A 27,422-nucleotide genomic window follows, 5' to 3' on the forward strand; every position below is an offset into this window, starting at 1 on the left:
GTGCTACCAGATGATCCAGATCATCCCAATGTGTTCCAGTTAAATAACCCTGATAAAGGTACAGCTTTCAGCAGATTCATTTTATTTATATTATTTGAACTGTTTATAAAAGAGATGTGTATTAAATAAAAATGGTTTTATACCAGCCATGGCAAGGCTTGATTTTCTTTATAACTAAACTATGTATAAAGGCCTGGTGGTAGGGTCATATGGTTCTACTCAGGATATGTAGTTACGATTCCACAGACTGGATCTTCCTCCTCTTGCTTGTGATGAAACTCGGGATGCAAGTTTATGGAGTCCCATAATCTGTGGTCCCAGTCAAGAAGATTACTATGATGGCTGAATAAAATATGAAGACAAGTCAAAAAAAAAGGGGGGGAGCCCTGAGATTATTACCAATGAAGGCTCGTGTTGCTATACAGTTCATAGAGGCTGATTCTGATTAAGTTGGAAACCTACAGAAGCAGGAGGAAAGTGCTGGGTCAACACAAATGTCATCAAAATTACTGGATGATTTACTGTGATTGAAATACACAAGGCAGTATACAGATCTGGCAGTATTTTTTCTGCATTGCTTAAAACAATACAGTGCCACTATTCGGCTAGGTGGCAACTGTAAAAAATATTTGGAAAGCAATTGCCACCAGTAGCTATGGGCTAGATTCTATAAATCGCGCCTAAAAATCGGTGCTGTAAAAAACGCTTAAATGCTATTCTATAAGCCATGCCTAAAGTTAAGTGTGGTTTATAGCAGGGGTCATGCGTGAATCTAGGCATGTCCATTTGCACCAACAAAAATGTGGTGCCTGTGCCTAAATTTACACATGGAACCCCCTTATTCTATAATTTCACGCAAAACTGAAATCCTCGCCCACACTCCACCCTGAAACACCTTCTTTTCCAGACACATGTAAAATGTAGGCACGTACATGTTAATTGATTTCATTTAGTGCCAATAATTGCTTGTTAAAATTTTCTTTATCAGAGAAAAGAGATGTGAACTTAACTGACATTTTGGAAAATTCAGAAATTACAGATAGAGTTATATTATTAGTGACTTTCACCTTTGATTTAGATAGGAACAATGTTTTGAAACTGTATTTCTGACACATGGTTTTTTGGGTTCAAGGATGAATATATTTCCTGACATATCAAGGGAATCGCAGACTAGGAGGCGTGAATTCTTGGCTTTTAAACCAGGAATCATTGCCCTAGGTGGGACCTTCCTAGTGCGATTCCCTTGTAAGAGTTTTATTTCCTTATTACTTATTTGTTGAACCTAAGAAATTACAAGAGTTTGTGGAGTTGAAAGAACAGATGAAGAACCCCCTACAGCAACTTCCTTTAGTTACCACTGTACCGGCTGCAACTACCGATTAACCTTCCTCCCTCAGAAAATGTGAATTGTAAGATTAACCATTTTGAGTTTTTCTTATTTTCTTTGAGATTGTTTTCCTGATCTTGGATCTCCCAATTGTGGATAATTATATAATATATATATTGATGAGAGAAAATGTTTTCTTTTTCCTTTATATTAATTCTGTTTTTCCTTACATTTATGTGATAAATGTGAATGTAATTAAGTAAAATGATAAATTAAAAAAGCCTATTATTGGCGCTAATTGACTTATTATTCAATTAAGTTATGTATGCAAATTGAGCGCGCACCCAAATTTGTCCTATAGCAGCAATATTCAGTTGCTACACATATATCTAAGTGGTTTGATTTAACACTGCTTTTTACGCAGTGTACCTGAATGTAACTTGCCTTCAGCTACTCCGTTCTCTCTATGCTGAGCTGGTGTCCTCCAACTGTATTGCTGCCAGTAGGGGGTGGTGTTCAATTTCCATGGAGTCTGGCAGGTTCTATGGAGGTGCTGTTTCACTATCATTATTGAAAATGTAGTATGAAACAGCACACCCCACTGGCAGGACTATAGGTGGAGGACTCCCACTCAGCTTAGTGGGAACAGTGGTACTGAAAAAACATTAATTAAATCCCACAAATATCTTAAATCTTCGAAATGAGACTGTGGAGGTCATTCTCTGTGTACTTATATATATATATATATATATATATATATATATATATATATATATATATATATATATATATGCCCATTGAATACAGGAAAATAGGCACCTCCATTCCTTTATGGAAGACTGGAATAGGCACCTCCTTTCCTTTATGGAAGACTGGCCTAGTAGGTGAAATATGTGCCTATAAAATCCATGCAGTAAACTTTTCCTCCTAAACATATCCTATAAGCGATGCCTAGATTTAGGCACAGTGTATAGAATACACTTAGTTGATATCCCAGCACCTAAAACTACAAACCTCCATTTACACCAATGAAGATATAGTATAAATCTCTGCACTTAGACTTACGCGCACTGGGCCATATTCTGTAACTATTCTCCTAGATTTTGGAATGCCCACGAAACACCCATTTTCCCACCCATAGCCACACCCCTTTTGAACTGCGCACAATAGAATTTAGGCGCAGTTCATTACAGAATACTCATAGCGATTTGTGTGCCTAACTTCTAATTATTACCAAATAGTGCTTATTATTGCTTGTGAAGTGCTATTATCAATGCTGATTAGCTTGTTAAGCCAATTAATTTACGCGCATTCTTCTAGAATATGCATGAATTGTGGCGCGCTATATAGAATCCGGGGGTAAGTGCTGACACCTAAGGAGTGTGGAGGAGTAGCCTAGTGGTTAGTGCAGTGGACTTTGATCCTGGGGTTTGATTCCCACTGCAGCTCCTTGTGACTCCATGCCAGCAGCATGCATTTTTAACTGTTTCCAGCCGGTTCAGTGATCGCTGTCTTTAGTGAGTAGAGAGTCTGTCTTTAGTGAGAAATGCACAAAGGGGTTCTTTAAAGTTTTTACCATTCATGGCAGAGAATCATAGGCAAATTCATTTAAAGTAGCTGATTACAATGTACATGTGCATTCTGAGGAATACACAGCTGTTTATAAGCTATGCAGAGAAAGGACCACTTACCTTTAGTGGGAGAAATTTTACGGGAGGTCAGGAGCTGTTGTAGCAGTTCCTTCATGGCAGTGGGATCAATAGTGAAGGGTCAAGGCATTGCAGCAGCCAGTTCTTCCTCCTCTTTGGACTTCTCTCCTTCCATCAGTATTCATGGCAGAGCCTGCTCCTGCAAACTTTGCAATGATGTTCTACTTTTTCCATTAAGAAAACCCCCATAGGCTACTCAAAACTTGAATGACCCTCGATCTTATAGGTCAGTTTTCTCAGCTTTTACTTTCAAACTACAAAGCCTCTGTTTGTGTAGTTCCAGTTGGAGGAAAAAAAACTACCCATGGCTTTCATACACACAAAGCTGTAGCACACGTTGCTCTGAGCACACTTTGCGATTGGCTGTTCTGCACATCCTCAACTGACCAATTGGCTTCCCCCCTACCTAACTGCTCGCTGTTTCTGTAAGCAGCTCATTTGTGTCTTTTATTTTATTTTTTTTAATTAAAATTTCAACTATAATCAAGCACAAAAATACTTGTACAGAAAAATATAGACTGACATAACAATATACGTTTATACCAAAATTAAAAGAAAGAAAAGAAAACAATTTTCTGCTAGTCATTATTCAAGCCCACTATTTTGGATCCAAGATGTTAAAGAATGGAAATTCGATTATAGGATGTGTTATAGGAATTTGCTTCATCTGGCAAACCTAAAGATACCAGTTAATTAAATATAAAGAGAGCTATTATTGGGATACCCCAATAATTCTTTTAGCTGACAAAAAGCTCTAAGTTGGGAAGGATAAAAAAAAACATATTTGACCGACTGGTACTTAATGACACATTTGCTAGGGTATCTCATGAAGAAAGTGGCCCCCAACTGAAGAACACCTAGCTTCATCAACAGAAATTGTTGCCGTCTCTTCTGGGTTTCCTTAGAGATGTCTGGAAAGATTTGGATTCTCAGTTCCAAGACAGTTTTATCTTTGTTCTTAAAGAACATTTTCATTAACTGATTCTTATCAGATGTCAGCACAACAGTGGCAATCAAAGTTGACACCACAACCAGTTCACTATCTGAGGACTCCAATAATGCAGAAACATCCACCTCTTGATTGTGTTGATCTTGCTGATTCGCCATTAATTTAGTAGCTAAATAATATACTTGTGAAAATGGCGGAATACTTTCTTTAACCACTCCTAGTATTTCTTTAATATACTTTTTCAACATATTTTGAGGAGAAACTATCAATTGTTTAGGAAAATTAAGAAATCGGAGATTATTGCTCCTTGAAAAATTCTCAAGAGATTCAGTTTTTCTCCTTAAGTATGTCAAATCTTTAATAATATTATCTTGGTGAGACCATACCTGCTGCAATTCTTTTTCATGAGCCATACTTTGTTGAGTTAAAGTTTCCAACCTAGAGTCAGTTTCTTTAGATTTCTTTTCTAATTCAGACAAATCTTGTGTCAATTTTTGTACTTGAGGACATAATACTTTACCCAAATCCACTATTAAAGTCCATAAACTGTCCAGGGTTACCTCAGTGGGTTTAGCTATATATAGAGGAAATTGAGTCATTATTACCTCAGAATTCTTTCTGTTGGGAAAATCCTTCTCCAAACCTGCAGCTTCAACCTCCCGCACTGCATCGGATGTAACTGATGCCGCTTCTCCCAACGAGGTCAAAAGCTCCCTGTTAATCCGAGTTCCCTCAGATAGTTGAACCTGCTCCCATCTCTCCTCTCTCATTCCAACTTCAGGAAACAGAGTTGGAGATGCCAGTAGCGGGGAACTGCTGCCTCTTGGCTGGGGGGGGGGGGAGCTCTCATGTCGGGGCTGAGCGAAAACTGTAGCCCAAGGAGCGCTCTGGGGTCTCCATCCGCCCAGAACACTGGCTCCTGAAGGGGCTGTGGAGGCAGAACGGCCCCTTCTCTTCGGCATCCTGAACTAAGCGGTAAGAAATCAGAGAGTTTGTAGGAGTGTCAGGTGCCAGCAACGGTCATCTTAGATCTTTTTTTGTGTGTGTGTGTGTGTATCGCTCGCTATTTCCACCTCAGTAATTTTAACCAAGGTGGAAATAGTGATTGGGACTTTGGTGCATTGGCCCCTGAGTATTTAACACCAGCCCTGTAAAAGGCAGCAATAAAAGACAGAAAAGCAATGACATATTGGCCAGATATCAGTAATGAGTGTTTCTAGCAGTATTCAGTAAATTTCAGTTTAGAACAATGTACAGAATCCAGAATAACCAAACTACTGTTTTTCCTTTTCATATAGTATTATAAACCACCTTGTTATACTACTAGAAAAGGTGGTATAACAAATAGAATAAACCATAATCCATGAAGGTACTGTGGCAAAACCTCTGATGCTGAACCCAAATATTGATGATCAAACACAGTGAAGATGACAATGAAACCACACAAAGTCAGTAATTGTGCTGTCACAACTTTATTCAAAACAAGGCATGACTCGACACAGGCCTGTGTTTTGGCCAACTGGCCTGCATCAGACGTCCAATGCCACTAGAGTTCTTGGATTCTATATCTTCGCCTAATCTAGATTGCAGTACTTGATTGAAGTTCGGAGAGTGCGCCTATAGTAGGATTGCCAACGTTGCTTGATACATAACGCTAATAGTGCATAGGAATTGAATAGAATAAATCACTGCTCTTTTCAAATCAGAATGTCACTGAGGGTGCCTCCCCTATCCATGGACACTTGTAGCAAAACAGTATATTGCAGATCAGCAACTGCATGATTGCACTGCTGCCAGTGAGCTGATAAAGGCGCTTCCAGTACTTATATGTTCTCCTATGTGCGTTTTGATCTTGCATGTTGTCTGTCCAATATATGTCAACCCACACAGGCAGTGCACACAGTACACCACCCCCATGAAGTTACAATCTGTCCTACTCTTTAAATAAAATTGCCATGTGGCACTTGGATTGCTTTGCCCGCTATGACATATTGGCATTTCTCCCTCAGTCCTTCAAATAGGTCTAGATAAAAATTCCCCCAAATTTCTGCCCCTACAATATGCAGATCTTGGTGGCTCGTGTAAAACATGTCAATACTTGTGAATCAATGATGTATGCCATGTGCCATTGGTGAAAAAGGTAACACACATACCAAAGGCATCCCTGTATCATAGGGTTTTGAATTCAGCAGGCAGCATCTATCCACGTGCAATGCCCTCTTAAAAGCTCTTCTTATAATATGACTGGGATAACCCCGTTGCTGAAATCTATGGACCATTCGAATAGCTTGACTCTTAAATTGTTCCATTGTTGAACACAGCTGCTTTAAATTTAGAAACTGGCTGATGGGGATGTTATCCCGAAGATGCTTCGTGTGAAAACTGGAGTAATGCAACAGCATGCTGCGATCTGTCTGCTTTTATAATCTGCAGTGGTTATTTCCCCGTGTGAGACTGATGATAACATCCAGAAAGTTTATATGAGCATTGTCCCAGTGCCGTAAATTTGATTTAATGTCCACCAGATTGATATATTGCAAAAATTTCTGAAACTCACATTTCAACCATAGGAGGCAATTGTGTGTGTGCATATCACGTACCTATATATAGGAATGCCTAAATGTGCTATGATGGTTCCTCTGAGTCAACCACATGTTCCCCTGGGGATGTAATGGTTTGAATAGAAAAGAACTGAGCACATTTTACTTTCACTTCATTTATTGAATTAATTTGATTAAGTGTTTATAACATTCTGGGTTTTTGCTTATTTATGTATTACATTTTAATTGCCAGGCTTTGACTATTCTTATAAATTTTGGAGCTCTCTTCTCATGGTTTCTGCTTCCTCTAGGGTATCCATTCTGTTGGCTGTCTTTGTGTCATCTGCAAAAAGGCAAACTTTTCATTCTAACCTTTCAGCAGTGTCTCACAAATATATTAAACAGAATTGGCCCTAGTACCAACCCGAGGCATTCCAGTACTCACCTTCCTTTCCTATGAGTGGATTCCATTTACCACCACCCTCTGTCACCTGTCGGTAACCAGTTTCCAATCCAGTTCATCACTTTGGGTCCTACGTTCATTCTTCTCAGTTTATTCATGAGTCTTCTGTGAGGAACCATCTCAAAGGCTTTGCTGAAATCCAAGTAGATTACATCTAGCAGTTCTTTGTTCACCCAGTCAAAGAATTTGATCATATTCATTTGGCAGGATTTTCCTTTGGTAAAAGCCACGTTGCCTCAGATTGTGCAACCCGTTGGTATCTAGAAAGTTAACTATCTTTTCCTTCAACAGTGACTCCATTATTTTTCCTACCACCACCCTGAGGCTTTACCAGCCTGTAGTTTCTCACTTCTTCCCTGTTCCCGCTTTTATGAAGAGAGACCATATAAGTTTGTCTCCAATCCCATGGAACCTCTCCCGTTCCTAAAGATCTATTAAATAAATCCTTAAGAGGTTTCGCCAGGACTTCTTTGAGCTCCCTCGGTATCCTGGGATGTATTCCATCCAGCCCCATAGCTTTGTCCACTTTCAGATTTTCAAGTTGCTTTCTTTCATGAACGGTGCAGTATCCATTGTGTTCCCAGATATACCCTCGGCAACCAACCACTGTCGTCCTCTAGGTTTTCTTCTGTGAACACTGAAGAGAAATATTTGTTTAGCACATTTGGTTTATCCTCATCACTCTCTACATAGCTTTTCTTTGCATTTTCAGTCTTACTATTCCATTCCTTGTTTTTTTCCTTTCCCCAATATATCTGAAAAAGGTCTTGTCACCTCTCTTTACATCTTTAGCCATTTTTTCTTCTGCCCATGCTGTTCTGGATTGTTTTTTAATCTTACCTGTTTTGATCATTTGCTTTTCTGTTTTTTATTAGACTATTTATACTAAAGTATTTATCTTATGTGATTGTATTCTCATGTTGGGCCTCATTGGAAAAGGTATTGGTCAAATTGAATTTGCATTGTATTGTATCGCAGTGCTACACCTTTGAAGATGTTCTGCATTTTATTTTGTGTGGTAAGATGTTGTCTGCCTCTTCAAATGCACTCTAAAAATGAATGTGTTTTCCTAGTCTGCTACTTCAAAACGGACTCTCTATTCCCCCTGCCTCCAAAGCCATTGCATTGAATAATGAGAAATCTCAAAACTGAACCACCCTTGGGTTTCTTGATTTTTGCAGGCAATGTTTACAAGTTTCAAACTGGTTCAAGGTTCCATGCAATATTGTGGCACAAACATTTGGATGATGCATGCAAAAGCAACCGACCTCAGGTAATTAATTCAGATGTGGTCTTTGTCAGCAAGGGCTGCAAAATAACACTATTGTGTGAATGTAGTGTCAAAGCTGGTGATCTGGGCCAGAATATCACTCAACAATACTAAGCTGTCCTTTTACTAAGCTGTGTTAGGCTTTAATGCATGCCTAATGTAACAAAAATGGTATAATGTGAGATGTACTAGGGGGGAAAGGGAATGGGACTTGATATACCACCTTTCTATGGTTTTTGCAACTACATTCAAAGTGGTTTTGTGGCAATGGAGGGTTAAGTGACTTGCCCAGAGTCACAAGGTGCTGCAGTGGGAATTGAACCCAGCTCCCAAGGATCAAAGTCCGCTGCACTAACCACTAGGCTGCTAATCCTCCTCAAAAATGTTCTGCATTAGTTTTTCCATCTGCTTGTGCTAAGTGTGTGTTAATTTTGGGAGTGTGTGTAAGGGGCAGAGAATAGGCATGGAAGCGCCATTCAATTAGCGTGCCAACATTCACGCCTACAAAACTGAATAATGGTGACAACGCGGGAGTCCTTAGCACCTCCTAAATAGGAGGCAGTAAGTACTCCCGTGTTAATCTTTCTAATGGCCGCACGCTAATGTTAACTTTTGCACACGGCCATATATTCAACAAATAAAAGCATAAGGGCACGCTAAGCCCATTTCTTAGAGCAGCTTAGTAAAAGGATCCCTAAATCTGTATTGTATAAATGTAGAAAAATGTTAGGAATTCGCATTTTGGGAGGGCCATATATGTGAAATTGTGGGGGTTTGTAAACTTTATTCTCCTTGTCATGTTTCATCAGTATATTCAATTATTCTTTACTCACACCTTTTCAGTAGTAGCTCAAGGTGAGTTACATTCAGGTATAGAAGATATTTTTCTTTTCGTTAGATGATTTACTATCTAAGGGGCCCTTTATTGAGCTGCACTAAGAAATAGGCTTTGTGTGTCCTTACACAGGCCTTTCCCACTCATTTCTAGCATGGCCGTAAATTTGGCCTTTTTCTATTGTATCTTTTTTTTGACCGTGCTTTAATGTTACCATTGGCCGATAATGGAAAAAAGAAAGGCGTCCCTGACGAGCACTTGGCCGACTTTACTTGGTCCAATTTTTCTTGCGGCCAAGCCTTAAAAAGGTGCCCAAACTGACCAGATGACCACCGGAGGAAATCGGGGATGACCTCCCGTTACTCCCCTAGTGGTCACTAACCCCCTCCCACCCTAAAAAAAAAAAAGCTTTAAAAATATTTTTCGCCAGCCTCTATGCCAGGCTCAAATGTCATACCCAGCTCCCTGACAGCAGTATGCAGGTCCCTGGAGCAGTTTTAGTGGGTGCAGTGCACTTCAGGCAGGCGGACCCAGGCCCATCCCCCCCTACCTATTACACTTCTGGTAAATGTGAGCCCTTCAAAACCCACCAGAAACCCACTGTACCCACATGTAGGTGCCCCCCTTCACCCCTTAGGGTTATGGTAGTGGTGTACAGTTGTGGAAGTGGGTTTTGGGAGGGTTTTGGGAGGGTTTTGGGGGGCTCAGCACCCAAGGTAAGGGAGCTGTGCACCTGGGAGCAATTTGTGAAGTCCACTGCAGTGCTCGCTAGGGTGCCCGGTTGGGGTCCTGGCATGTGAGGGGGACCAGTGCACTATGAATGCTGGCTCCTCCAAATGGATGGTCACTGAAAACCAGGGACGACCATCTCTAAGGTTGACCTAAATGTTGAGATTTGGGTGTCCCCAACTGTATTATCGAAAAGAAAGATGGATGCCCATCTTTTTTCAATAATATGGGTTTCCCCGCCCTTTTACGAGGACGTCCTGCGAGGACGCCCTCAGGAAAACTTAGGCGCCCTGTTCGATTATGCCTCTCCATGGGGAAAAGAAGAAGCGATATGGATCACCTTAAAAAGAGATGATAGAACCTCAGTCCATGTGGGTGTTGTCTACAGACCCCCGACACAACTGGAAGAACTAGATAGGGATCTGATCGCGGATATTCAAAAGTTAGGAAAGAAGAGGGAGGTGCTGTTGCTGGGAGATTTCAATCTGCCGGATGTAGATTGGAAGGTTCCGTCGGCGAAATCGGAGAGAAGTAGACAGATCGTGGATGCTTTCCAAAGTGTTTTGCTCAGACAAATGGTGACGGAACCCACGAGGGAGGGAGCGACGCTGGATCTGGTGCTCACAAATGGGGATAGCGTGTCAAATGTCCGAGTGGGTGCCCACCTGGGCGGCAGTGACCATGAAACGGTTTGGTTTGATATGACTGCTGTAGTGGAGGGCAGCCACTCAAAGTCCTGGATTTCAAGCGTGCTGACTTTACTAAAATGGGGGAATACCTGAGGAAGGAGCTGATGGGCTGGGAGGAAGTACAAGAAGTGGAAGGACAGTGGTCCAGGCTGAAAGAAGCTATAAATAGGGCTACAAACCTTTATGTAAGGAAAGTAAATAAAAGCAAGAGAAAAAGGAAACCGATATGGTTCTCCAAGCAAGTGGCTGAGAAAATAAAGGCTAAAGAGTTGGCGTTCCAGAAATACACAAAAACTCAAGAACAGGAACACGGGAAGGAATACCGGAGGAAACTGAAAGAAGCCAAGAGAGAGATACGTCTGGCAAAAGCGCAAGCGGAAGAACAAATGGCTAGAAATGTAAGGAGGGGTGACAAAAGTTTCTTCAGGTATATTAGTGAAAGGAGAATGACTAAAAAGGGAATTGTGAGACTAAAAGATACTGCGAACCGCTATGTAGATAGTGATGAAGGAAAAGCAAATTTGCTAAATAGATACTTTTGTTCTGTTTTCACAGAAGAAAATCCTGGAGCAGGACCGCGATGGACTGGAAAAAGTACAAATGATAGTGGAGTGGATACAGCATCATTTACAGAAGAGAGTGTGTATGAACAACTTGTAAAGCTAAAGGTGGACAAAGCCATGGGACCGGACGGGATCCACCCCAGGATATTAAGGGAGCTCAGAGAGGTCCTGGCGGGTCCTCTTAAAGATTTGTTTAATAAATCCTTGGAGACAGGAGAGGTTCCGAGGGATTGGAGAACGGCGGAGGTGGTCCCTCTTCACAAAAGTGGTGATAGGGAAGTAGCTGGAAACTACAGGCCGGTAAGCCTCACTTCGGTTATTGGAAAAGTAATGGAAGCGATGCTGAAGGAAAGGATAGTGAATTTCCTGGAAGCCAATAAGTTGCAAGATCCAAGACAACATGGTTTTACCAAAGGGAAATCGTGCCAAACGAATCTCATTGAGTTTTTTGATTGGGTGACAGGAGAATTGAATCAGGGACGAGCTATGGACGTAATCTACTTAGATTTCAGCAAAGCTTTTGACACGGTTCCCCACAGGAGGCTTTTAAATAAACTGGATGGGCTGAAGATAGGACCTAAAGTGGTGAACTGGATTAGGAACTGGTTGACGGACAGACGCCAGAGGGTGGTGGTGAATGGAGTTAGCTCGGAGGAGGGAAAGGTGAGTAGTGGAGTGTCTCAAGGATCGGTGCTGGGGCCGATTCTGTTCAATATATTTGTGAGTGACCTTGCCGAAGGGTTAAAAGGTAAAGTTTGCCTATTTGCGGATGATACTAAGATCTGTAACAGAGTGGACACCCCGGAGGGAGTGGAAAACATGAAAAAGGATTTGAAGAAGCTAGAACAATGGTCTAAGGTCTGGCAATTAAAATTCAATGCGAAGAAATGCAAAGTGATGCACTTAGGGAATAGAAATCCACGGGAGACGTATGTGTTAGGTGGCGATAGTCTGATAGGTTCAGACGGGGAGAGGGACCTTGGGGTGATAGTATCTGAGGATTTGAAGGTGACGAAACAGTGTGACAAGGCGGTGGCTGTATCTAGAAGGTTGTTGGGCTGTATAGAGAGAGGTGTGACCAGCAGAAGAAAGGGGGTGTTGATGCCTCTGTATAAGTCGTTGGTGAGGCCCCATCTAGAGTATTGTGTTCAGTTTTGGAGGCCGTATCTTGCTAAGGATGTAAAAAGAATCGAAGCGGTGCAAAGAAAAGCTACGAGAATGGTATGGGATTTGCGTAACAAGACGTATGAGGAGAGACTTGCTGACCTGAACATGTATACCCTGGAGGAAAGGAGAAACAGGGGTGATATGATACAGACGTTCAAATATTTGAAAGGTATTAATCCGCAAACGAACCTTTTCCGGAGATACGAAGGCGGTAGAACGAGAGGACATGAAATGAGATTGAAGGGGGGCAGACTCAAGAAAAATGTCAGGAAGTATTTCTTCACAGAGAGAGTGGTGGATGCTTGGAATGCCCTCCCGCGGGAGGTGGTGGAGAGGAAAACGGTAACGGAATTCAAACATGCGTGGGATAAACATAAAGGAATCCTGTTCAGAAGGAAAGGATCCTCAGGAGCTTAACCAAGATTGGATAGCAGAGCCGGTAGTGGGAGGCGGGGCTGGAGGTTGGGAGGCGGGGATAGTGCGGGGCAGACATATATGGTCTGTGCCAGAGCCAGTGGTGGGAGGCGGGACCGGAGGTTGGGAGGCAGGGATAGCGCTGGGCAGACTTATACGGTCTGTGCCAGAGCTGGTGGTGGGAGGCGGGGATAGTGCTGGGCAGACTTATACGGTCTATGCCAGAGCCGGTGGTTGGGAGGCGGGGCTAGTGCTGGGCAGACTTATACGGTCTGTGCCCTGAAGAGCACAGGTACAAATCAAAGTAGGGTATACACAAAAGTAGCACACATGAGTTGTCTTGTTGGGCAGACTTGGTGGACCGTGCAGGTCTTTTTCTGTCGTCATCTACTATGTTACTATGACACTGTAGCTCACAAGGAGGTGTACAAAATGAAATTTGGGAAGTTTAGGGGTACCCAGTGAAATCTGGTATATGTTTTGGGGTACAAGGACATTTTATTTAATAAGGGCAGTTTTTGTAATGACATATTCTTGTTATGATACCCACTTAAAAATCTCTCTTAACAAAATTTCAAAAGCCGCTTTTTTCAAAGCATTACATTAATAAAAATACAGATTTTAAAAAATCCACTTATGTTAATGCACCATAATTTATTGTTGTTCAAGCATTAGATACCACATCCCACTGTGGGCACAGTATTGCTCTGTATTAAACACTAAGGGCTCCTTTTACAAAGCCATGGTACTGATTCCCGCAAGGCAAATGCAACGAAACCCATAGGAACTGAATGGGTTTTGTCGCATTTGCCACACCAGGAATCACTACCGCGGCTTGGTAAAAGGCGCCCTAAGATGGTTATTTTAGAAGCTTCTCCATGTGCACATTGTGTAGTTTTTTTCTGTAGACCTATAGCACACAGTGATTTCAGGGAAGGCCCCATAAAAGGCATGGATAGAATTTTAAAAAGTGCTTTTCTTGACCTGGATTTTACACAAGGGATTAAGGAAGCTCTTCTCTTTTATTACGTACTGTTTTTTCCACTTCCTAAATAGAGGGAATTGAAAATTGAAGATTCCCTACTTAGCGGGGCAGTTATCAATGTGGACTGCCATTAAGACAGGTTATTTTACCACAGGGTCCCATTTTATGCAATGAGGTCCTATGCTAAAATAGTACGACTTGTGGTAAAAAAAATAACCTGTCTTCGCAGTAGCCCACGTTGATAACTTCCCCCCTTAATTGGCTGCATTTACACGTCTAGGTTCGTAAAATTAGACAGCTGCATGTGGAAGCAGCACCACTTACACTTGGTAGTGCTGGGATCGTGCCACTTACTTTTGCCACATATCTGTTTGTAAAATGGCTGCTCATGTGCAAATTCACATACAGTCATGTCCTTATAGGCAGTGCCTTTTGTGGAACACCACTATAATTGAGCAAGTCCCGACCTGGATGTCTATATTCTCATCTCAATATTATATGTAAAAAGGGCCTTCACATATTCATCATTTCTCACTACAACTGGTGTTATATTGTCCCTACGGTATCTGAAGCCTTTCAAGCCATTGAAACTAAGAAACATTATACAAATTATTCAATATCCATGTTTTAATAGCATTAAGACACTCTAGATTTCGTCCCATGTCCGTACACTTCTCGGAGACTGAGCCATTCAGCATTTAATTGTATCCTTTGTCAACAGGCCTGAGGGGCAGTATAATAAATGAGGGCTGTCCACAAGGCATTTATAAAAAAATGTGTTAATATGTCAAAGAAAATTACACTTCTGTGCTGTATGTTTTAGTTCACAAGGAGAAAGAGGGAGATTTTTGAAACATATTCGCAAAAGCAAGACCCAAGCAGAGGATTTTCAGGATTCCTATTAGGTCTTATCCAAAAACTACCTCCTCTGCCAAAAAGTACTTAACTAGCAATAACATTCACCATCATTTACCCAGGTAACTGCCAGTTTATGCAGGTGAAAGGGCTGTCTCAAAATGATCTACCTTTAACTTAGCTAAAAGTATCCCATCTGAATTACATTTAGCCAGCTTAAGGGATGGTGTCCCAGAGCTGTGTTCTGGATGGGGTTAAGTATGCATGCTAATTCCCAGTGAGATATAGGCTGAACATAAGACCAGCTAAACCCCTGGGTAATTTTCAAAGGGAAAGTATATTGGACATTCCCTTTGAAAATTTCTTCAAAGTCCATGGGTGCAAAGTACCCATGAATTTTGCACATGGACAAGCTATGGAGGAGTGGCCTAGTGGTTAGGGTGGTGGACTTTGGTCCTGAGGAACTGAGTTCAATTCCCACTTCAGGCACAGGCAGCTCCTTGTGACTCTGGGCAAGTCACTTAACCCTCCATTGCCCCATGTAAGCCGCATTGAGCCTGCCATGAGTGGGAAAGCACGGGGTACAAAATGTAACAAAAAAATTTCTGAAAATTGCCCTCCATTAATATTTCTTTAAATAGTTCTTCTGAAATTGGTGGTAGTCCAATGTACTATGATACACCCCAAGATGTGAATGTTCTTTTGGCTAGAATCCAAGTATAGGGTCTCAGCTGTGAGCTGAGGATAGGCCCTTCTTGGCACCTTGATTGAGTTTGAGACAGTGGCGTAGCCAGACCTGAGATTTTGGGTGGGCCCAGAGCTAATATGGGTGGGCATGCACTGTCTATATGAGTAGTGTCTCTTGGGATCCTAAAAAATAATGCCTTAGAATTCACTTGATGATGGTTTTCTAAGTAGTCTGCCCAACAGCTTCCCTACATCAGTATAACCACATACATACTTAATGGAAAAATTGATATTTTTAAATATAATTACATTATCCCACAATCTCTCCACTGCAAAATGCTATACACAGACTTGTGCAAAAACACACTCATACCCTTACTAAACCATAACAGCACTAATTCCAAGGACAGGATGATCTACAACCTTATGCTTGAAAAGGCAGAACTGTAATTACACTAGGCTCTAAAACACCAATACACTACCTCGTGAAAAAAAAAGCAAAACAAAAAGGGCTGCAAATACTACACACTAGAGAATACTGCACCTTGATTACACATGAAAAACACATGACACAACAGACATGACACAGAGGGGCATAATTGAACAAAAACGTCTATCTCGATGGGCGTTTATCTCTGAGAACGGGTCCGTGAAGGGGCGGACCGAACCGTATTTTCGAAAAAAATGGACGTCCATGTTTTATTCGACAATTTGTGAGCTGGGCGTTTTTGTTTTTCAGTGATAATGGAAAATGAAAGCGCCCAGCTCAAAAACAAATAAATCCAAGGCATTTGTTCGTGGGAGGGGCCAGGAGTCAAAGTGCACTGGTCCCCCTCACATGCCAGGACACCAACCGGGCACCCTAGGGGACACTTTTACAAAAACAAAAAAAAAGGTAAAAGAGCTCCCAGGTGCATAGCACCTTTCCCTTGGGTGTTGAGCCCCCCCAAATCCCCCTCAAAACCCACCGCCCACAAGTCTACACCATTACTATAGCCCTAAGGGGTGAAGGGGGGCACCTACATGTGGGTACAGTGGGTTTGGGGGGCGGTTTGGAGGGCTCCCATTTACCAGCACAAGTGTAACAGGTGGGGGGGGGGGATGGGCCTGGGTCCACCTGCCTGAAGTCCACTGCACCTCCTAATAACTGCTCCAGTGACCTGCATACTGCTGCCAGGGAGGTGGGTATGACATTTGAGGGTGAAAATAAAAAGTTGTGAAACGGCATATTTTGTGGTGGGAGGGGGTTTGTGACCACTGGGGGAGTCAGGGGAGGTCATCCCCGATTCCCTCCAGTGGTCATCTGGTCATTTAGGGCACTTTTTGTGGCCTTATTCGTGGAAAAACAGGGTCCAGGAAAAGTGCCCTAAATTCTCGCTAAAAACGCATATTTTTCTTCCATTATCGGCGAAAGGCGCCCATGTCTGATCGCCCGATAACCATGCCCCAGTTCCGCCTTCACCATGCTTTCGACACGCCCCCATCAACTTTGTCCGCATCCACGACGGAGTGCATTTGAAAACGTCCAAATTCGGCTTTCAATTACTATACCGCTTTATTCGTTTTTGTGAGATAAACGTCTATCTCCCGATTTGGGTCGCAATATAGGCGTTTTTCTTTTTCAATTATAAGCTGGACAATGAACTAGAAATCAAAAAATATGAAGGCAAAATACTGAACTGGAAAGTTAACTCAAGAAGTCAGACTCAGCATGCAGCAATACCAGAAAAATTGAAACTTACATGCAAAATATCACAGATGCACATTTCAAAAATCTGACATATTCCAATTAATAAATTCTGAATAAAATACTTTTTTCTACCTTTGTTGTCTGATCTATTCGCTTTGGTCCCAGTGTCTTCTGTTTTATGCAGTGTCTTCTTTCCATTTAATATTTTTTCTCTCACCATGTCCACCATCCTCCTGTGTCCTTATGTGTCCTGTCTACCATCTGTAGCCCTGTCCCTATCCTTCCTCGAGTTTCAGTATCTGCCTTCAACGTGTTCCAAACCAGCCCTTAAACTCAGCAGTTTTCCCTCCATCCATGTCCAGCATTTCTCCTCACTCCCCTCCATCCATGTGCATCTACTTCCTGTCTTCCCCATCCATGCGCATCTACTTCCTCTGTCTTCCCTCCCCTCCATCCATGTCCAGCATTTCTCCTCTCTCCCTTCCCCTCCATCCATGTGCATCTCCTTCCTTTATCTTTCCTTCCCTCCATCCTTGTCCAACATTTTTCCTCTCTTTCCTGCCCTCCACTCCATTCATGTCCAGCATTTCTGCTCTCTTCCCTCCCCTCCATCCATGCGCATCTCCTCCCTGACTTTTCTCCCCTCCCTCCATCCATCTGTCCAGCAACTCTCCATTCTTCCCTGCCATCTCCTCCATCCACCCATATCCAGCAAATGTCCTCTGTCCCCTGCATGTTCAGCAATTCTCCTCTCTCCCCTGCCCTCCCCTCCATCCATCCATCCATCCATACCCAGCAAATTTCCTCTCTCCCCTTTCCCCTCCATCTATCCATGTCCAGCAATTCTCCTCCTTCCCCTGCCCTCCGCTCCGTCCAGCAACTCTCCATTCTCCCCTGCCCCTCCTCCATCCATCTCCAGCAAATTTCCTCTCTCCCCTTTCCCCTCCATCCATCCCCAGCAATTCTCCTCCATCCCCTGCCCTCTGCTCCATCCAGCAACTCTCCATTCTCCCCTGCCCTCTCCTCCATCCATCTCCAGCAAATTTCCTCTCTCCCCTATCCCTTCCATCAATCCCTGTTGTCCAGCAATTCTCCTCTCTCCCCTGCCCATCCTGTTTCTGCCCATCCCCTTCCCCCTTCTGTCCAGCGTCTTCCCCCCCTCTCCCCCTTCGCAGCATCTTCCAGCCACCTGTAAGGACAACGTGGATGAAGCAGCTCACAGGTTTGCTTGCTGTTTGCACTCCCGAAGTTGCAGCGACAAACGAGCGGGCAGGCAGCGGTAGGAAAAGCAACAAGGAGGTAGGTTCGACTCTGTCCTTCGCTTCCCTGCCCTCTCAGCGTCCCGCCTGCCTGAAAGGAAATGACTTCAGAGGAAGGCGGGACGCAGAGGGCAAGCAGGGAAGCGAATGACGGAGCAGTTGACTTGCCTCCTTGTTGCTTTTACTACCGAAGCGCTGCCTGCCCGTTCATCGCTGCGACTTCGAGTAAAAAAGTCGCCGTTCCAGTTGTCGTCATTTGGGTGGGCCTGGGCCCATCCAGGCCCATCCGTAGCTACGCCCCTGATTTGAGAATCTGTACAACATGGTGGGTCAATACCCTGCCACTGCAGACATCAAAATATAACAAATAATTGCCGAAGAAAGAGGATTACACTATCTGCTTAAAACAAACACCTCTGAACGTGTGGGAACAGTGACTATAGCAGGAGAGTCACCACAACTCCTGGGTACTATATCCGATTAGTCCATCCTAAAGAACCTTCTTTGGAAGATACTGGGGCTCATTTTCAAAGCACTTAGCCTCCCAAAGTTCCATAGAAACCTATGAAACTTAGCCTCCCAAAGTGCTTTGTGTTATGAACTCCGCCCCTCAGGAGCAGACCACGCCCAATTTCCAAATAAAATTTCTCTCGAACTGTAGTCAGTGACCTGTATCCGGACTGTCTGACTCCCAAAGGACGGTGTCCACACCAAAATATAGGAAAGGTTATAGGAAAGGAGGTAATTTAGGGAAATAAGGATAGAACAAGGGAAAATATAAGGTACAACAATTACTAAACCAAATAACCAGCCCTCAATAAACTTTAAAATTTAACAATTTATTTGTCAGATAAACAAATATATATATATTCCTAAAATAACTACTTTAATTTCTATTTTCTAGGTTATCGTCTTTTCGATTCGTTAACAAAACATCATTTTATAAACATCAGATAAATATTCAAACGTTTGTTTCTCCTTTGTCTCTTATCTATTTGCAATTCTATTTCATTTTCTCTTTTCTCAAAGAATTGATACTTTTCTTCACTTTTGTTTTTCAGGTCCTGGACTCCACTCAATACAACATAACGGTAAGTATGTTTAAGTTTATTTTCTTTTTATCTCTTTTCCTTTATTTTCTTTACCATACTCTGTTGTCTTCTTCGTTCTTTGCTGGCTCTTTGATCTTTCTTGAAACGTTGGGGCCCTTGATATGATCAGTATTCTTATGGTCAAGTATTTTCTTTTAGGATTTTCTTCTTTCACCTACACCTGTCCTTAACAAAGTAACTGAAGAGAAAACCCTTACTCCTTAACTCTTTCTCTGTATACCTAAGAGAAGGGTTTAAATTATACACTGGCCATTCTAGATAATAAAAATAAATTAATCAAATACCCTAGACTAAATTTCCTATGCTAATTGACTTTTTTCCTATTCTCACAGAGAACTTCCCTCTTCTTTACGGCTCTTCTCAATTTCCCATATACACTCCACAGTCACTCAAGACTTAACCCCTATCTCAACTTTCATTAAATTTTCATACATAAAATTTTTATTGTTTTCCTCTCAATCACTTTCATTCCACCATAAAACTCACTTTTTCACTAAACTTTGTCATTTAAACAATTTTCATACTTTATAGGCCTTCATTTCGCACAGCTGTTTCACACACACCCTTCTCCATCTGTGTTCAGAAGCTCTCTCCCCAACTGCCCACTCGGCCGTTGCCTAGACAACGGAGCTTCCCTGGACATTCCGCCGTCCAGGCAACCAATCAGTTGCTCTACTTGATTTGGAATTCCTCCACCTGTCCATCATGGAACCCCTAACCAAAAATTCCATTCTCCATTTTAATCAACTGTTTACCCATTAAAAATCATTAAAAACATATATTTTCCCCATTTTTTTACCCCCAAACCCTTCCCAATTAACTTCAAAATTTCCATGCCGCCGAATATAAATTCCCCCATTATCCCTATATTTTTAGAATTCAAATTAACCCTTTCCTCACCCCACAATCAAACATTACCCCATAACACCCCTCCGAAAACCCAAAACTCCCCAAAAACCTATCCAAAAATTAAAAAACTCCTTCCCGGACATAATACGTCGAAATTATTAAAATCGGACCATTTTAACCCCCCCCCTAAGCACCCCAAAATGTCCCCCTATTAATTAACCCCTTAAACCCCAATTTTAAAATTACACCCCCCCCCTAATTTACCTAACCTAACCCCCCTGAACACAAATCTGGAAACAGAATTCAAATCCGTTAAACCGTTCAGATCCTACTCCCCTCCGCACCTATTATCACATTTTAAATAATATAAACCATAAACTTTGGGGCCAAACACCCCCTTACCTGTATCCTTAAGTCCCCCACACATGATGACCACCAAAATTCCAGGTCCCGCTCTCCGTTTCGCAAAAACGGAGGTCAAAACCAAAAAACACCCAGAAACGCCCCAAAACTCCTGGAACTCGCCTTTAAAATCGCGTCCCAGGCTTCTGGACCTACCTCTAAAATCCTCCATACGCGTTGACGCGCTACTCGCGTCAGACGCGTTTTTCTTCTTCCTGCTCCACCCGTCCCGGAGCAGCGCTGGCCACCAATTCGCGCCCCGAAAACAGGCCAAACAACCCCCCAAACCACAAATTCGGCCCCGATGGGCCTGAAGACTGCAGTCCCCCACAGCACCAACAATGGCCCCAAAAACGCCACATCTCAGCTCCGGAGCGCTGCCCACACACTCCGGATTCCCACGGACCCCACAACCACGGCCCCGGAAAACCCAGGTGAGTAAAAATAAATAAAAATCTTATTATTTTTATTTACTACTATTTTAACCCCTTATTACATTTGAAAATATACCTCAATGCATGTCAGTGTTTGAAAATATATGCTCGTCCATTGGGTATTGCAGAGAACACCTTTACACATTTAAAAATTATGGCATCCAAGGAAGAGACATGTGTGCTTTTGGCACACTCACTTATGGTGTTATCTATGAATAATTCTTACAGCACTTCAATTAAAGGGATTCATTTTTCTCCATGACTAATATAGCTATTTCTTTGAACCTACTAGTGCCAAAATTCTCTACATAGCAAATCTACATGAAGAAAAAAGTGGTGGTTTAGGGAGGGGGAAGCTTTCATCCACCAGAGCAGGAAAGAACTCCATAACACCTCTAACACAGGTCATTTGGAGGGGTGCCTTGAGGTTAGAATGTGGATCACTCTCTCTGGTTCTGTTTACATTTTATATAGGCTAAACCAAGGAAATCAGTTTGAATATGATCTTTTTTTAGAATGATAAGGTTCTGTTATCTAATGGACTGCTTCCGCAAGTTCTCAAATTTATAATGCATTTAGGCTGATAGTGAATTATTAATGGCTGAGTGTTTTTCTGTAAAATAATGTACAGAGAACTTAAAACCCAAAGGAAATAATCGTTATAATATGCCAAAGTGCAAAGCAGAGCCATGCATGATAAACCTGGAACTTAAACTCTTTTATCCCACTATTTAGGTTAAGCCCACCCTCGATGTGTCAGGAGACAAGGTAAATAACAGACTATTATTTTATTATTATTTATTATATTTGTATCCCGCACTTTCCCACTAAAAGCAGGCTCAATGCGGCTTACATAGTAATAGGTAACACAGAATTTTGTTATGTAAAGTAGGAAGTATAACATAATAGAAGGATGGATGGGAGTAAATGGATGGGTAGGTAGGTAGAGACAGATGATAGAGAGAGGAGGGTAAGGTGGGAGATAGATACTGGGTCAATGTCATTTTCTCTTCAGTATATGTAAGGTAGATGGGTTCATGAGATTAATCTAAATTAAATTATGTATGGAAAAAATTATTTAGAGAATATTGATGTGAGAATTGTTTCCTAATTTTCCTGTTCTAAATTTCTTTCATTGATTCCCCTGCCAGACTTTTATTACATTTTTCTCACTTTCTGTAATCCCAGCCCCAATCTTCAGCAACCCAATCAATACAAATCTCCTTCTGTAATCTAAGACAATCATTAATGATCTGTTTATTAGCATTAATCTCTGTATTGCACTAGTAGCATGACAATATGTCTTGCAACACTTAAATGGCCATTGGAACCTGGAGTGTATTTGGTGGCGAAAGATTAAAGACTGACCGACCCAAGTACATAAGAAGTGCTATAATGTCCATGAACAGTGTCTTAATGATATTATAACAAGGATGAGTTTTCTTGATTTTTTTTTTTACTTTTTTCCCATCATTTCCTCTCCTCCTCCCTATTATGACTCTGCATTTTACAGACAGCATGCCTGAGTGACATGGGATCCCTTTCTGGCCCAGACCTGATAGAAAAATCTCACCCTCTCAAACTTGCCTTTAACACTTGTCCTAGAGAACTGATGATCTAACCAAGGAGTTGAAATCAAGTCCAGCAATGTTCAACAGTGCCAATGAGGCACTAGACTAGTCTGTCACTTTCAATTTTAATGCTCCCAGCATATATTAACTAGTTAGATACCAGCAATTAGCGTGCCAACATTCATGCCTACAAAACTGAATAATGGTGACGACGCGGGAGTCCTTAGCACCTCCTAAATAGGAGGCGGTAAGTGCTCCCGTGTTAATCTTTCTAATGTCCACACGCTAATGTTAACTTTTGCACACGACCATATATTCAACAAATAAAAGCATAAGGGCACGCTAAGCCCATTTCTTAGGCACTAGACTAGTCTGTCACTTTCAATTTTAATGCTCCCAGCATATATTAACTAGTTAGATACCAGCAAGTGACCTCATTAGTCAATAGCACTTGTGCCCTAAGTCCCCCCTCCCCCTTGGGTATTTTTTGCTTTTTTTTTTTTTGCAGGTGCTAAACTGAAGACCAACTTTGAGCACATATAGATGCTTATTCTCAAAGCACATAGACTTACGAAGTTACATGGCAACCTATTTGCTTTGAAAATAAGCCTCATAATATAGCTGCTATCAGTAGACTATAATAACTGCCATTTGCCTCCCTCCCTCCAAGGTATGCCGCCCCCTAGTAGTCCCCACCACCACTAAAAGATATTCCTATCACTCAAAAAGCTATAACTCTACCCTTTCCAGATTGGGAAGTCACATTGAAACTGTAATTCCTGTTAGTGTAAATTGTTTTATTGAACAGTTACTCTAATGGTTCTCTGCCATGTCTAAATATTTAGCCTCTTCTTTCTCATGCAGGTCCCAAATCCAGTCCTGCAGTCATAAATATGGCTGTGTTTGGGACTTTGGTGCTTCTAGATATTTTCAGCATGGGAGTACTGAGGCACTGGAGATTATGGGGTTTAGGTCTGCCCATACTACACACGTTGCCCTTGCCTTCTTTGTTCCTCCTCCTCCATCCATCCTGTAAGAGCGATGGGAGAAAGCTAGCATTGGACCTATGAGCAGGTGAGCACTAATAAGCCCCTTCTCCACAATGACTTCCTGTTCAAGGGCAGGAGGACAACTGCAGAACCTAAAAGCATGTACCTGCAGGCTAGGGCAGAGGCACCATCAGGATCCCACTGCCATGGTTCTAACTCTGGATTGTTGCCACAGAGAGGATTGGCATACCTTGGAATATCTGAGTTTGAATTTTGGTCAACAAGTTGTGGGAGGAGAAATTCATATCGACCTTCTCTCTCCCACCCCACCACTTCCTCCCATCCACTTGCTAATCTGAAACCTATACACACACACTCTCTACCTCCCCTTTACTCCACTCCAGCGATAATTCCAATACTCTTCCCCTTTCCTGACCCCATCACTCCCTTCCCCCACCCCCATGTATCATAGTCCACTGATCTGTACCCCAGGATGTGTCCTCCTTCCTACCCCTCTCTTTTCTTAGCTGAGTCCCAAGACCTAGGATGACAGACAAATACAGGCTGAGCTGTGTCTGTTCCACCTCTTCCCCTTTCGTATCTCCCCAGATGCGGTCTGTTGACATAAAGGAATGACATCAAGTTAGAGTGGAAGTATCATAACAAAAAACTATTGTTATGCACCCTTTTCAACCCTTCCTCTTCTGTTTCTCCTAGCAAGCTGCCTACAGTGTGTGCTCCAGCCTCACCTCCTCACATCCTCTCCCAGTTGCTGTTCTCCCTTCTCCAGCTCTTTCCCTCCCATTCCTTGCATGAAGGGCTAAAGTCACAAATAAGAGTTCCCCAAGCTAGAAACAGGATGGCACCTTCAAAATTTGCAATTAGAAGGCAATTCCGGTAGCTGAACAAGGTTTTCTGCACTCAGAAGTAAAGTGGAAGGAAATAGGGCTTCTGGGAATATTCATTAGCTCTAGGGTTTCCGATTTTAGGTTTTAACCAAAAAAACACAGAGAATGCTCCTGATGCAAAAAAAAAAAAAAAATAGTACTCTTTATCTGCCCTGTATTCTTCACTCAATTTTTGTGGTTATCCTGGCCAATTAAGTGATGAGTCCTCCCACAATTAAGTGCCGCTGAAAATGACCAGTTAGCCTGAAACAGGTAATTTAACTGGCCAGGGGCCGTTTCTGGTCAGTTAAATCACTTTGAATATCAACCCAGTGATTTATAAACAGTTAAGAATAGAAGTCCTAATTATAATCAAGAAATGTACAACATTTTCCTGTCATGTGTTTCCAGTGTTTTTCCAAGACAGAGCTCCCAATATATCAAAATGAAACAATGCATGAAACTTTAATCATTCAGGGGCCCTTATACCAAGCTGCAGGAAAAAGGGCCCTGCACTAGCGGCAGGGGCCATTTTTCCCACGTGCCAGGGCTCTTTTTACTGCAGCAGGTAAAAAGACCCTAGGCACATATGGCCATGCGGCAAGAAACTCTTACCGCAAGGCCATGCGAAGGGGAACCCTCACCGCCACCCATTGAGGTGGCACTAAGGGCTCCTGCTCTAACCTGGGCAGCACACGGCGATACTCGATTGCCTCCGGGTTAATGCCATGTAAGCCCGTGTTGGGCTTACTGCCGCTCTGTAAAAGGGCCCCTCATGTCTGATCCATAAAGGCATAGGCGCCCGGTATAAGAGGCTTGGACAGGCTAAGCCTCCCTTGCTGTGCTCTGAGGGGTTTAAATTGTTGATTTACCTCCATCCTCACAGCAGGAGCTGCAGTAAAAGCCCTCTAGCCTTGTGAATCAGTTGTAGAAATTGGTTTATGGTTTGTTTGCCTTACTGCTGGGAGAGGGGGGGGGGGGGGGTTGGCTGGAGGTGTCCTGGGTTGCCAGGGAGATATTTAACGAGGATGACTTCCTGACCTGCACTGAGGACAGATAGCAGCAGAATCATACTGGGCCAGCATGATCAGAAAAACTCACCAGACAATAAAGGTAGAAAAGATCATTTTATTTTCATTATAGTGTTTGGAATATGTCCACTTTGAGAATCAGGTGCTCAACATTAAAAGTTTATATTTATTTACTTATTTATGGCATTTTATCCCACATTAAACATGAATTAGGCTGTTTTGTGGCTATACATGAGAATTGTGATGATATGATCCCTTGTTTCATATTGTTGATGGTCTGCATTTTCTGTATGGGTGGTATATTGGTGTATAAGGTTCTGCCCAGTGTAATATTTATGGTACAGTAAGGTTCTGAGTGTGTTTTTGCACAAAGTTGTGAATAGTGTTTTGCAGTTGAGCGATTGTGCTTAGAATATGCTTTGAGCAACCACTTTATTCATTCACATATGATACATATCTAATATCTAAATTTAATAAAAGGTATTAATTGTGATTATTTTATTTTTATTTATTTTTTCTGCGCGTTATCAGACAATTATGTATATAAGCTCCGCCCTGGCTCCACCCCATAACCCCGCCCCCTTTAGTCTCCCCAAAAAATTGGGCCACCGACCGCCTATGCATAAAGGCTGTTGTCTATGGGGCAAAAAATGTTAGTGAATCAGGCCATTAGTTGCTCCTTGCTAACCACATTTGTCTTCCAGGTACCTGCTAATCTGATGTCATTTGAATGACCCAGTACTGGAATACAGATAACGTGAAGTGCCAAATAGTGGGACAGGGGACAGAAGAAGAAGTCCCTTTCCTTGAGCCAGCTACCCATGAAGAACACTGAAGCACTTTTCTACATACAGTAATCTTAATGTGATTGTAAGCTAGCTTTTCAGAACAGAACACGCAAGCTGTTCTCCTGAGGAACCTGGATCAAGTCTCCTGCACTGAACAGAAACAGAAGAGCTGCATATAGTACCAAGCGTTCAAGTCTACCTACAGCAAAGGGGGAATTCTAACATTAGATGTGTGTCCCCGTTGACTTGTGACCATTGATCGTCGTCAACAAACTGCTGACTTCAAACTGTGCTGTGCCTCCTGCCTTCTGCCTAGTTGTTTTTTGTTTTGTTTTTTAACTATCCTTTTTATTGTTAAACTGCTTTATGTCACAGAACAACATTTAGCCCATGTTGGGTTTTTGCAACTCTTTCTAATGCACAGTTTAACAATGACAGTGTTAACTTTGCTGCTGCGTGTCAAGAAGAATAGAAAAATTGATGGACTTTTTCTAACCTAAATGCACTGAGTTACTTGGCAATGTGGCTGCCTCTAATTTTATATAAAACCAATGTACAATTCTTTGTTCCTGTTTGAGCTATTTTGGGGGTATGTATTTTGGCACAAAATACTGTGTATACATATGTAAATGTATATATCTATATAAATATATATACTTATTTATGTATATCTATAGAGATAGATATAGCATTGCTTAATTCAAATGAGTATTCATAATGCTTTGACACTATAATTTAAAGTGGATACTTAGACAACTGAGATGTCTAAACCTTCTTTTTAATATTTTAATTATTTGAAAATTTTATACAGAGCAAGATACAGTCCCCAAATGTTGTGTTATTTTCTTTTTACTACATTAGTATGAAAAAGTATTGGGAATAACTACCCCACCAAAAGATAAATTCAGTTTATCTTGCATATGGTTTTGTTTTGTTATATAAGAATTTTATTTTGGGTTTTTGTTTTATAGTTTTTATTATTTGAGTGGTTGAATTTCTGAATATGAAGTGTCTATAATGTGATTTGTGATTTTTAAGTATTTATCTGTAGAGTTGGGAAGGGTAGGATTGCTGCATGGAAGCTAAGTAGGGGATCTGTCAAGCTCATTGAAAATAATAGAGTGCAAATGAGAAAGATGGCAGACATGAGAGATACGTATCATACAAATAGTCATGCTCTGTGGCTGGCAAGTGGGATGTATCCTTCGTAATGTGGACAGGAATAACC

At 41.9% G+C, this 27,422-nt stretch overlaps 1 long non-coding RNA gene across 1 annotated transcript; it reads left to right on the forward strand.

The window, feature by feature from the left end:
• LOC115472956 lies at positions 1 to 26,791 on the forward strand. Its single transcript, XR_003942583.1, has 4 exons — positions 1 to 58; positions 8,170 to 8,261; positions 21,664 to 21,696; positions 26,111 to 26,791. It is a non-coding gene; the product is annotated as an uncharacterized LOC115472956 (long non-coding RNA).
• The last annotated feature ends 631 nt before the right edge of the window (positions 26,792 to 27,422 follow it).

This window comes from Microcaecilia unicolor, chromosome 6 (genome assembly GCF_901765095.1).
Source record: "Microcaecilia unicolor chromosome 6, aMicUni1.1, whole genome shotgun sequence".
NCBI lineage: Eukaryota > Metazoa > Chordata > Amphibia > Gymnophiona > Siphonopidae > Microcaecilia > Microcaecilia unicolor.